The sequence below is a fragment of the Protopterus annectens genome, chromosome 11.part0 (assembly GCF_019279795.1).
Source record: "Protopterus annectens isolate FY-2018-M chromosome 11.part0, PAN1.0, whole genome shotgun sequence".
NCBI lineage: Eukaryota > Metazoa > Chordata > Ceratodontiformes > Protopteridae > Protopterus > Protopterus annectens.
The window spans coordinates 1,149,943,543-1,149,957,046 of record NC_056745.1 but is presented as its reverse complement, the minus strand read 5'-3'; the positions used below and the strand labels follow the sequence as shown (position 1 = coordinate 1,149,957,046).

The window sequence follows — 13,504 nt, the reverse complement described above, 5'->3', positions numbered from 1 at the left end:
ATATGTTGCAGCAATGCATGGGTAATATGCTGCCAAGGAACTCACCCCCACCACAATCTAACACCCCTCCATAAGATTTCCAACCTCCCACATCCCCAACCAACATGGTCCCAATACTCCTTTGCCCCCAATGGACATACATCCTAACCCCCCCAACACACATGACTCCCATGCTACTGCCCTTCCCAACCCTAGACCACTAACCATGTACTTCCCAACATCCTATATATTTTCTGACTAGGCCTGTCTGCCCCACTCAGGACTGTAGCAACTGCCCTGCATGTCAGGCAATGGGAGACACTGAGTATGCACTGCAGGAAGAGAAGCAGCAGGTCATCTCACTACCAAAAAGTAATGAGCATATACTATGAGCGTGTACATTTGGCATGTGGGTGAGCACAGCAATATATATGTACCAGGCTTGTCCTGCTGGGCAAACACCATTGCCATAGCTGCTTCCTGATGCCTATATACAAACTGTGGCAGTAGTCATACTTAAGCTGCAGTGCTATAACAAAATACTACATAACAGGACATGTAATTAGACACACTCCCTCACCTGGACAGCCACTTTATTATCCTCACATGTGGGATGGCATTCTCTGCAGTTTCCACATGAGCTGAAGAACAAGAACAAGAAATGCAGCACACATCAATTAAATGTACAATAAGGGACCATTTACCTATAAGGGAAAATGCAGGGCAGTGATCAGCCATTTAAACTTACAATACATCTCAGGGGCCCTGTCTCTCTGATCTCTCTTTACCATTGACTCAAAAGGTCAGGATGGTACTTCCTCAGGTCACTGAAGTGCTGCTGGTACTGTTCACCACACTGCAGTATACCAGTGGCATCAGGCATTGCCCTGGCAAGACTGTGCCAGGCATCCAATTTACATTTGGGACCCTCATAACAGTGCCCAGTCAGGTGCTCCAAGATGTCACTATATAGCAAATGAAGAAAGATTTTGCATTTTTTAAGATCACCACTGGCGAACCTTGATAACATAACTGCTCCTGAAAACCATGGCCTTTCACTAGGTCACAGTTCAGAGAACTACAGTAGCACTTTCTTTGTCATGTACATTGGTATTGTCAACACATGATTCAGAACATCTTGCTACTGCTATGCAGTGCAGCCAGTCCCAGTGCCTACATTTCATAGTGTGAAAATACATGGCATGATATCATGCTGTTTGTGTTTCAGCAAAGCCATAAAACTACTGTATTTGGTCATAGTACCAACATCAGTTAATAGTTTTGCCCTTTAGCTCAAATACAAGCTATATACTTACCATATATTCCACACAAGCCTTTTAGTGTCATTCCCTGCCCATAAATGCTCACTGCACTTTGCGGGTGTTTATGCAAGTTCATGTTGTTGACCAAGCACTTAGCAATACATTGGTTAATTAGAAGATGAGTTTCAAGAACATTTATTCAAATCAGACTCATTAGCATAAGGTTTGTAGCAGAAGGTCTGAACCCAAGTGTTAAAATTACCCTCACTCTTTCTCTCTGTGGGCCTCATGGTTCTACAAAAGATTGGCACATAGCAACTTGAAGAGCACTGCTGGAAGTGCTTTGCAATGATCATTACAATCAAAGCATTCTTACAAAAAGGTAAGTGACTGCAGAATGGTGTTTTACTCAGTTGTGTTGTAGTACCAAAGCTTTACTTATGCTGTGTTTCATGACATTCATGACAGTGTGATACCGTGGTCGTTTAAGTTCCTGGGTGTAAACAGCAATGACTGCCACTGTGTGGGGAACAATATACCTGGTAGAGTTTACTGCCAATCCAGGAAAAGTGGAGAATAACCAAAGTTACAGGTTCAGTTTAATGCATGTTCTCAGTGTTCTCTCCTGAAACTCTGCAGGTGCCATAGTCCTACCTCTACGCCACGGAATGAGACTTCTGCTGACAGAATGTTGACATGTCAGTGTTACGAGGTGGTCTGCTGGCTGATAATGACACCACAGCTGCACGGTAATCTTTTGGTAACCTGTGTGTGGAGTGTAACATATGTGATATGTATACTGTGCAGGTACTGTACTAGTTACTTGTCATTCTGTTGGGATTACTGATTAATCTGCTGTGAATCTTCTGTTGTGGGTTGTGTTTTGTGGGATGGAGGATAGCTAGCCCTGCTGAAATGAATGCATAAAGTGGTCTAGTATTCAAAAGTCTTCCAGGGTGGTACTGTTTCCCTGTTGTGTTCATACATCCTCAAAAATCTTCCCCTCCCTTCATATGTACTGTCCATGTTGGGGAAGCATCTGCAGTTCTACTAAGATTTTGGAGATTAGAAGCTTGCAGTTCCATTTAGTTAACTCAGTTTGGGGTAATAGATCCTGTGGGTTCTTCAAAGACCACACCTGACTGGCCTCAGTGAAAAATCCATGTAGGGGATGTGCACTCCATGGCCTGTATAACAATTTGGATTGATTTGTACATCTGTGCCAGGGCATTATATGTCAGGACTGTGTTAGGGGAATACCTAAATAGAGGGATGTTTGTGTACAGTGTGATGTGATTGCATTTACACCTTGGAGGATGTCCTGTTGTAAGCGCATGTCTACCTATAGGATTTTTACACATGCTCTTCATTGTCTACAGGGGCAATTAAGCTGTGGGTTCAAACACAGTGAACCATATAGGAGCATTGAATGTCACTGGCAGGGAGGTTACTAAACACTGGCAGTTATGTCCCAAACTAGGCCTGCAACCTCCCTGACAGTGACATATACTGCATGTTGGCATTATGACTGACTATGTGGTTTATGCACACAGAGATGCCAGGAGCTGTCACACATACCAGTATGCACTCTTATGACCTCCTTCAAGGTTCTTTGGCACAACTGCCCAGTCTGAATTAATCACACAGTTACTCCAAATTTCAGAACACCTTGACAAGAATCCCTGATGTACATATAGGTAAATGTCCATGTATGTATAGCTGCACAGGCGTATATCATGTGTGACCTTCCAATATCTCACAAGCATATTTCTTTGCAGTTGCAGGTTGCCATGCCCAAAGATAAGACATTCCATATATCATCAATATTGTTGGTGGCCAAAACCAGAAATATGATGAAGTCTGATGAAAGGCCATGGTTGTGATCTCATGGGTTAGTATTTGGATTACTATTATAGGTAGCAACAAAAGACTGTTGCATATACATATCGAGTAATGTGGTAGATATCCAATATATGCTTTTATAATCTGTCTCCTGTAACACCAAGATTTTGCTGGGGTCAACAGTCCTAATGGTAGCATCTCTCTGCCCAGAATATATATGTTTCTGAATTGCTACAACACATTGTTTGCCTTCATTTGTATCTACTATCACCCTACTTTTAACACAACTGCTCATTGGCATGTTATTATCCCTCCATTCACATATTATGCAGGCTGCAAGATTTCTTGGCTTTTCTCTGTCCAGTTCAGTGCTTCTCTGAATTGACTCCACCCACATTTCATGACCACTCTTAGTGCAATAATTGACTATTGTAATGCAAAACCTGTTTCTGAATCCGAGGTATAATTCTGTGACTCATCTTTTCACCTGTAACTAAGGAAAGAATTACACAGAGACAATGATAGGTAGGTTTGGCATCTGGTAGTAGGCTAGGGTTGCCACCTTCCTTCGTGGCTAAAACCGGAGTAAAGCCATACCCCTCGCGTCACCAGTAAACTCGCCCACCCCACCGCTATCCCGCCCACAATCCACACATTTTGTGATGTCATGATGACATCACTTGGTGGGGAACACCCTCGTTTATCGTTCCTGCTGCCTGCTTTCGGCTATGCTTTTCTGTAAAGAAAGCATAGTAAATCAGCTGATTTACAAACTCTGATAGTCTGTTTCCTTTTTGAAACAGAATACCGGACTTTGTACAGTGTTTTCTGGACTACCGGAGAATCAGTTTGATTTCCAGATAGTCTGGAAAAAAAATGGAGGGGTGGCAACCCTATTTTAGGCACAGGTTTCATAGCAGCAGCTAGCTAGTATGTTCTAGCATTAGCACTGTGAACACATGCTGTGTGAATACAATAGCTCTGTATATGTGTTCCATGACCTAGAATTTGTACTAGTTTAGGTTGACTGTCTAGGTACAGCAGCTACTCCTGAAATACTCTGCGCTTAAAAGGTTATACAAAAAAACAGACTTTTCAACATTCAGATAGGCTTTCTCTGACCTAGCCCTATCAATTCTCAGCTTCACAGTTTTGCAAATACAACTCCAGTTCACACTTATATATCTAACCTTCAGATTTACAGTTGAGCAATTTTATTTAACTTTCTCACTGTACCATCCTTCACAAAAAAAACAAAACAAAAAACAATCACACATTATTCTGACATACATACAACTAACAATTACATCAGTTCGTATCAACTTTGTATTGTTTTGTAGATAATCTTAGAGAACTGTGATAGCTGTTACTGAATTAATTATGTTATTTCATCTGTGGTCATTGACATAGGGCGGCCGCGGTGGTGCAGTGGTTAGCGTTGCCACTTCACAGCAAGAGGTTCTCTGGTTTGATCCTCGACTGGGGTGCTTTCTGTGTGAAGTCTACATGTCCTCCCTGTGGTCATGTGGGTTTCCTCCGGGTGCTCCGGTTTCCTCCCATATCCCAAAGACATGCTGTAGGTGGACTGGGCACTCTAAATTGGCCCTAGATGTGAGCGCGTGTGTGTGCCTTCTGTAGAAGGTTGGGCGCCAGGCTGGCAACTCAACACCATAAAACTTCACTGCCAATCATGAGCGGACAGGTGATCCGCTGTGGCGATCCCTAACCGGGAAAAAGCTGAAAGAGGAAGAAGAACATAGTTAGCTATCGAAAGTCTGTTTCTCACTTTTATATCTGAAAAGCATGCAATTAGTGGATTGGTTCTCTGCCTTGTGCCTGTGCCTTATGGGAAGGGGATCGGGTTCTCTCAGGCCCCTGGAGGACAGGGTTAGTACTTGAAATGAATGAATGAATAAATTAAATAAATAAATAAATATGTGAAATGAAAACAATAATGTAAGAAGTGGTCTTACTACACAGCACTGTGTGAGACCACTTGAAGTGCCCATCAGGATGGAAAGATACTCTCTCATATACTCTATACTGCTGTATCTTATTGCTTATCCAGTATTTCTATCCATTAAACTAAGTATGGACTGACGCAAATTTATTTACTGACACTTATTTTGTGGGAGGGCCAAGTAGAAAAACTCCAGTATATTAAGATAATCAAGTACATAAATAACATGCAAGACAAATAAGTTACTACCACCAATTTAATGTAGTTGTTATAGTTGTTATAGAAAATTAAAGGCAATGATTTACTAGCAAAAACATAAAAAACAAAATCACACAGCTGCTACAGGATAAAGATAATAATTAACTGACAAAAACAGTATAACATTAAAGAAGCAGGACAGACATTGGGTACATTGATTAAAATGTCTGATACTGGGGAAAGGACAACTCATTAGGCTTGCAGAAGACACAAGACTATGTTATGTGGACAGAAAGTTATATGTGGTGTAACCAAGAAAACTGATAGAAGAGCGTAGACAAGGAAGTAATAAAGAAATAACAGATTATATTAGACAAACTCAGGACTGGTTGTTATGAGTGGAGACTAGTAACATACGTACATTATGAGAAGATGGTGCTCTAGTGGAGATGACTAATATAAAATGGGGTAATTATTTACAATATGTACAAAAAGGAATGCAAGAACTTACTGACATTCAGCACATTTAATCTATTAACTATTCCTTTATGGGTAATAATGCCAAAGGAGAGATTCAGATACTAGTCTCCACTCATAACAACCAGTCCTGAGTTTGTCTAATATAATCTGTTATTTCTTTATTATTTCCTTGTCAATCACCGACACACAGGTTAAAACAGCCCTATCCAAAGCCAAAAACAGCTTCAATGGGACCGGACGGGGTCCCAGGCTGTGTCTTACAATAGCTCCAAAATGAACTAACCCCTCACCCAAACATACTGTTCAGACTCAGCCTCTCTACAGGCTATGTACCCACAGAGTGGCGCACAGCAACAGTTATCCCACTCCACAAAGATGGAGCCACAACGGACCCCAGGAACTATCACCCTATAAGCCTGACTAGCCTGGTCTGCAAGGCTATGGAACGCATCATCATGGAACTCATTAACAGGGACATTGGGAACCTCCAAACCTTGGACCCTACCCAGTTTGGTTTTGTTAAGGGCAGATCATGCCTCCTAAACCTGGTGGACTTCTTTGAGACGGTTACCAAGGCATTAGACGAGGGAAAGGAGGTCCACACAGCCTACCTAGACCTTGCAAAGGCTTTCGACACCATTCCCCATTCCAGTATTATAGACAAGTTCACCAGCTTGAACATAAACCCCTACGTCACGAGATGGGTTGCCAACTGGCTCATGGATAGAACCCACATGGTGAGAGTTGCAGGCTCTATGTCTGACTCTAAACCGGTTACAAGTGGAGTCCCCCAGGGCTCAGTCCTGGGACCCCTCCTGTTCGGTATATACTTCTCAGAGGTACAGGCAAGCATAGGAGGACTATGGCTGACCAAGTTCGCAGACGACTGCAAACTAGGGGCCATAACTGATTCTCCGGCTGATACAGACACCCTCCAGATGGGTCTCACTGAGACGGATACCTGGTGTCAAAATCATGACCTCAAGCTAAATGCCAAAAAGTGCATAGTCATCCCCTTTGGAAAAAAACAAAGTACCCGCGAACTACCACATAGGTGGTAGTCCCCTAAATACAGAAAATGCAATAAGGGATCTGGGGACCCAAGTAGATAGTAATCTCTCCTTTGATAATCATATTGCCAAGGTGGTTAGAAAATCCTTCTATGTGGCCCACCTAATCACAAAAGGGTTTACATCTAGAACAAAAGAGGTTATTGTGCCTCTCTACTCATCACTCATTAGACCCATCATAGAATACAACGCCCCATTTGGGATGTACCTTACAAAACACCTGCAACAGCTTGAAAGGCCACAAAAGTACCTCACCAAGATGATTACTGGCTTCAAACAGATGTCCTATGCAGCCTGACTCAAGAAACCCCAGCTGTACTCGGTTACACACCGCTTACTCAGAGGTGATCTCTGCCTGACATACAAGGCCATGTCCAACCCAGAAGTGATGGACATGCTCCACCTAAAAAAAAAAAACAAATCCCAGAGAGCCACATGCTCTAGAGATATAAACCTCACCACAACAATAAATAGGACATGCTGGAGGGATAGATTCCTATCCTAGAGACTCCCCATGCTTTGGAACAGGATTCCAATATATATCAGGCAGAGCCCCTCACTAACACTCTTCAAGAGAAACCTTGACGGGTGGATGGGAAACAGAAAATGTACCCCGGGGATCACTGCACTGGCTCTGCTGGATAGTGGTGCAGGGAACTAATGGCTCTGCTGGACAGTGGCGCAGGGAAGTAATGGCTCTGCTGGACAGAGGCACAGGGAACTAATCTAAGGGGGTGGCGAAAGCCAACACATTCTGGCTAGGCTTATAAATGTCCTTGGTTAGATAGCCTAGTACTTACCTATGAGCCTATGAACCTAAGATAAGCAGTATGCATTATCAGGTTTTCACCAAGTGTTTCAGTTATTCTTTGAAGAATGCCATGATATTTCTAAGGCAGGATTTCCACTGTTCCATCTGTAACAGAAGGGGGTTCAGTTTGTCATTTGGATAAATTCTACTATGGCTCAATCTCCATGATTTCAGACAATATATTGGTCAACAATGGAAATTCATCTCAGACAGCAGACAAAATTCAGTTTTGAGCACTATACCTTCTCCTCAACAAGCAACAACTAACCACTACAAACTGCAAAACTGCATGATCAGAAACATAAGGTCTCAGGGACAAAGAGAAGTGCTCAGAATAAAAAAACAGAGACTTCCTGTCTCAAAAGGTTGATTCTGCTACCACAAAGAAATATTCAGACAGAAAGAGAGAAATCTGGCATTTCTTAGAATGGGGCCGAGACTTGAAGTGAAGGGGGACATGTTTTGTACCAAAGGCAGTTTCTGATATTCATTTGCCTGAGGTAATCAGTTTCCATTTTAGAGGAAGTTTCAGAACCTGTCCACAAATTGAATATGGGAATCTAGGCATACATCATGTTTTGCTTATTTCTTTACTTGCTAGAATTATACTTTATCCTCAAGGCAATAACTTTAGCCTTACATTTATTTTCAAAGAGCTCACTTGCTTTTGAAGATTTTGATGATAAAACTAATTTTAGATAGAAACAGCAGAGACTTCTCTGACTTGACATAAAAAGCTGAAAGTAGCAGTTGAAAGACTAATTTCAAAAGTAGATTTTATATTTCTATTGGATACTCTGTTCATGTAGTGGAATGAATATTGTGCTATACACACTGTACTGGATGCTCTATTTCTACATTCTCCATATATTTTCAAGATGTCTTCCCTTAAAAGATGCAAGCTCTTATAAAGTAAAGTGTGAGAACTAGTTTGGGCATTAAGGATTAAAATGTGTCCCTTCCACAAGTAAATTTATTGCAGGGCATGTATAGATCACAACCAACAGACTAGCGAATATACGCAAGTACAGCAACAGTTCACGGCCAAAAATCAGGCCAAAATCACAATAAAAATGGCCAACACAGAATAGGTGAATAATCAAAATCTATTTATTGCAAAAACAATAAATAGACAAAATACTGCAAACCAGTTTTGTCCTAAGCCTTCTTCAGTGTAAACACAGACATGAAAATTAAAAAAAAAAACATCTACTTAAATGTTCAGAAATACGAATCTTAAACTGCCTAGACAATATTAGATGTTTTGTTAATTGTATTTCAGAATGGGTCATTTATTTGGTTGAATGTCAGTGTTCTGCATTTTATGTAGGACAAACATCTAGACAATTTAAGATCTGTATTTCTGAACATTTAAGAGACATTCTTGGTCATAGAATGTCTAATTCTTTATATTGACATATTTTATAATATCCTACTGCTTAGTTTATATTTACTGCTATTGATCGTATTACTGTCAAAGGATGTAACAAACTAGGCTGGCATGATATTTAAATAAAAAAGAAAAGTTTTGGATTATTAAATTAGGGGCTTTGTTTTCCCCAGGTTTAAATGATATGTTGTAATTGGTGTAAGGTAGGGGTGTGTGTCTTATTCTGTGTATTTAACTGCAGGTGTGGATGGGGTTTTTATATTTTCATGTCTGTATTTGCACCAAAGAAGGCTTATGCCGAAACCAGTTTGCAGTATTTTATCTACTTATTGTTTTTACAATAAATGGATTTTTATTATCCACCTATTTTGTGCTGGCCATTTGTATTGTGTTTTTCAGGTATAGATCACAGCCTTAGCAGCTACATTATTACTAGCTTCTGATACATGAAATAACTGATTCAGTGCATCTGTACCTTCATTAATACTTGATATAAAGTCCTTCCTGTTATGTCCACACTCTGGTCCAGTAATTAAGGAGCCTGAATCCTCACCACTGATACTAGAGAGGGATGTTCACTTGGAAAAAAAATGGATACACTCAGTATTTCCAGATGCAGACTTCTCTGCATCAAACACAATTTCCCTTAAGAGCATACAGGGAACACACTCAGCCAGTGGTCTGGGTTTCTTTAAATCTGTCTCCCTCCAGGGCCCCAATAAGGCTCCCCAAAGTCCTCAGATGAGTGTCCAAGCCATGTCTTCCAGAACCCTCTCTGTGAAACCAGTGCTTTGTGTCCCCTGTTCTAAGCAGCTGACACTGGGAATGTCCGGCACAGATTTACCCGCTGTGCTCCCTTCTGCCCAGTATATAAAGTAGTTATCACTGCCACTAGACATTACAAAGCCAGCTACCTATGGCTCTTGCAAGGGTACCCAATTATACCGAGTGAAATAATGTTAATACAAGTGGTAATGTTGACCAAACAGCCAGGCTTCAGGAGTATCCACAGTGTCACCAATAGTATTCTCAAAGGTTAAACTATACTCTAAAGGACCAGCCACTCTGAAAAGTTTAAATATATTTAATAATAAATAATAAAAGAACATGGTCATATGAAAATATCTATTTACAGCAAACACCAGAGTTTCAATCACAGGAAATATTAAAAACAACACAGCTGGAAAGATTCACACAGTTACAGAAAAACAATACTTAACTATCCTCACTATATTTTACTGACTGATGTGGAGAATTACTGTTCCTACTTATTTAATAGAGCAAGGCAATATGAAGTAGGTGAAGGATCCTTCTATGTCAGGTCCCAAGAATTAGACTGCTCTGAGACTCCTGTCTCACCTAATATTAAAACACTACTTCTGTACAGACTGACATCACACACATCTGGTCATCTGACTTCTGGTTCCCATGCAACCTCCCCATTGCTAGAAACTGCCAGGATTTAGCATCTACACATCAATAATACACACACAACAGCTTTGCTCAGATCTGGTGCAGCTTCTAGAAGTCAAAAAAACTATTAAAAACTTCTCTATTTCTCCTACAGAGACTAACAAAACATGCTTCTTACAGACATTGAGTCTCTGACTTCATTCAAAATTGTGAGATAACATCTTTATGGCTTAGGCACAATAATTTAATTTCTTACTATTTCTCAATGTTTGATGAAGCTGAGCTTAACCTCTTCTCTTCTAGTGTCCTCTAACAACATACATATATTTAATTCAGTTACCATCTGTACAAATCAGTTTGATATTCAAATAACATATATTTCTTTACTAAATTCCAGCTAGTTGTGCTGGCATATGTTACACATTCACTGCCCTACTTCTCCTGGCATAGCTGGCAATACCTCACACTGTCACACTTCCCTCCTGACATTCTTGGACTAGTGCACATATGAAATGCTCTAACCTTCATACAACAGGCTACAGAAGTCTAAAATCAGTAACACAGAAGAAACAAAGCTGTTCATCCGAGGCAATTTATTCTTAGAATTCATGCCCAGAGAACAGTAATTAACAGAAATAGTTGCTTTACCATATTCTTCTGCTTGTAAGCACACTAAAAGGGCAAAGGTGATTTGACAGAAATGTTGGCTTCAAAGAACATCTGTTATTTTTTACACACACACACACACACATATATATATATATATATATATATATATATATATATATATATATATATATATATATATATATATAAAATCATGGCACAGGCAAAGCCATAAGGGTCTTTCATGCTCATTCAGACATTGTTCTAGTTATAGCAGCTTCTCTTCATATAGGGCATAGCTGATCTCCCTGTATCAGAAAGATCTTTATCCCATTCCTTCTCCTCCTGAGCATCCAAAAAAGGGTATTAGGTATTGCTCTTTAAAAATTCATAAAAGGTGGGAGGAAGGCAGAACACATACCACTTTTGCAAAAGATTCAGACTCAGTTGTGTCAAGCTTGCAAATGTCCTTATTATACCCAATTTTTACTCACTTACATGAAAAGATAGTCTCTGTGCTCAGATTATGATGTAGAAACATAGCTGGCCTTAATACCAATGTCGCCTGAATCACAGATTATGTAAGCCTGCACCACTGGTCTAGGAGGATCCTAAAGGGATGGGAGGTGGGCACTCAGGGTCACAAGTATGTTAGTTGATTTCCCTAGTATAACCTGGAGAAACAACCATGTAGTGCCTCCTGTGAGTGGGGTAGTCTTGCTAACATCACCCCTCCAAAGAAGTGATGGGCAGAGTAGTGCTGATGTTTATTGCATGACCAGGCCACAGGCTGCCACGGAGTGCAAACAAGGGGGGGGAGGGGTTGGAACAAAATGAAGAATTTTTTAACCATCCCTATGGATGTCTACATGATGACCACTATCAGCCAGCTGCTGCTCCTAGAAATGTGAGAATGAATGTGCCAACTGCCTGAGAGGGGGCTGATGACTACCAGGAAGTGGGTGCAAAAAGAAGTGGCCCCCAAAAATGGATTATGTGATCCAAACAAAACCATGACTTGTAAGATTATGACAGCTTGATAGACACCATGAGTATTAATTTATGAGAGGAAAATGTTACCACACAAGCAGGATTATTGTTTTACAGTGAACACACACATTTTAAGACATAACCAAAAACATTTACAATATGCTCAAAAAACTACCATACTTACAGCAATTAAACCTTAAAAAGCTAAGTGATCAAAATATCTCATAAAACAAATTAAAATGAAAATCCAGAGAAGCACATGCTTTCATCAATGTTTATATCAGTCACCAAAACAGATGTTAACCACTAAAAAGCATAACATGTTACAACCTACACAGAAACTATTATAACTGCCAAGGCTTAATTATAAATATGCAAACCTGAGACACTTGTAAAACAAACGCAATGCACATGGGAAAGATTTCCAGAGAACTGCTTAGCTCATTGGAAATAACCAACTTGATATAATCTGGCACTTGGATTTCAAGTATATGTGCACCAGACATGCTTCACTGATTGACTTATTTTCTGAATACTGGAAAAGGAAACACTGGCTTATTTGTTGAATACTAGAAAAAGAAACACTTTTTTTAACCAACTACTGCTTAAAATTCCAGATCAAGCAACCGAAAAGACGGAGTACAGGAATCTGAAAGGGCTGTATATATTTATTCAACAGAGGCATATTTCATACAAGTATTTTAACATATACAAAAAAAGAAACATTACAAAAAAGAGCTGTTTTAACACACAATATGAAATCAACTTTGATGCACAGATGACGAAAATCTGTAAAAGCAAGATATGTACATCAAATGAAAATACACTGATGACTTCCTTCTTTACATTTCTTTGAACTGTTCACAAAGATGTGCCAAGAAAGTGAGATCATCAGCACAGAATTTCTTCCATCAGGCTGACCATTTTGGATTTTCCATTATTTTCAGCACATACAGATTTGCTGTAGGGTTGAACTCTGGCAGCTGAAGCATCCAAATTTAAATTGGCTTAATGTAAACCATGCTCTCAATCATGTGGGGCTTGGAAAGTCTGCAACTCTTAATTACTTAAGTAGGTTAAAGGGTATGATTATCAGACATAATGCAACTACTGACGTCTGGCTTCTTGGGCTACTTATCTTCTAGGTTGGTCTTCCTTCATTAATATAATAGAAAAACAGTTAACTTTGCTTTTTGAAGATTAGATACAAGTTTCAGAGGTTTCTATGCAGGAAATTCTCAATAAGTAATTTCTGTACTAATTAACATGATCTTAGGTTCCATTTTTATTATTTCTAGTACAGGCATATTTATTTTTCAGCACACTTTGTGCAAGAAAAATTTTGGATTGAGCAATTTAAAAAAGTATATAACATCTGGAACATGTTTTATTTAGATTAAAATGTCATGTCATATATTTGCATGCATCGCTGGTATATCGCAAGCTTCTGAATAATCACAATTTTCTTTAATGTAGGGCATGAACTTTGTCAGTTTGAGATTG

At 39.8% G+C, this 13,504-nt stretch overlaps 1 protein-coding gene across 4 annotated transcripts in view; it reads right to left on the bottom strand.

Annotated features, from left to right (window-relative positions):
* Positions 1 to 13,504, bottom strand: part of FAM185A (family with sequence similarity 185 member A) — a 1,394,841-nt gene that overhangs the window by 132,805 nt on the left and 1,248,532 nt on the right. The window lies entirely within an intron of this gene.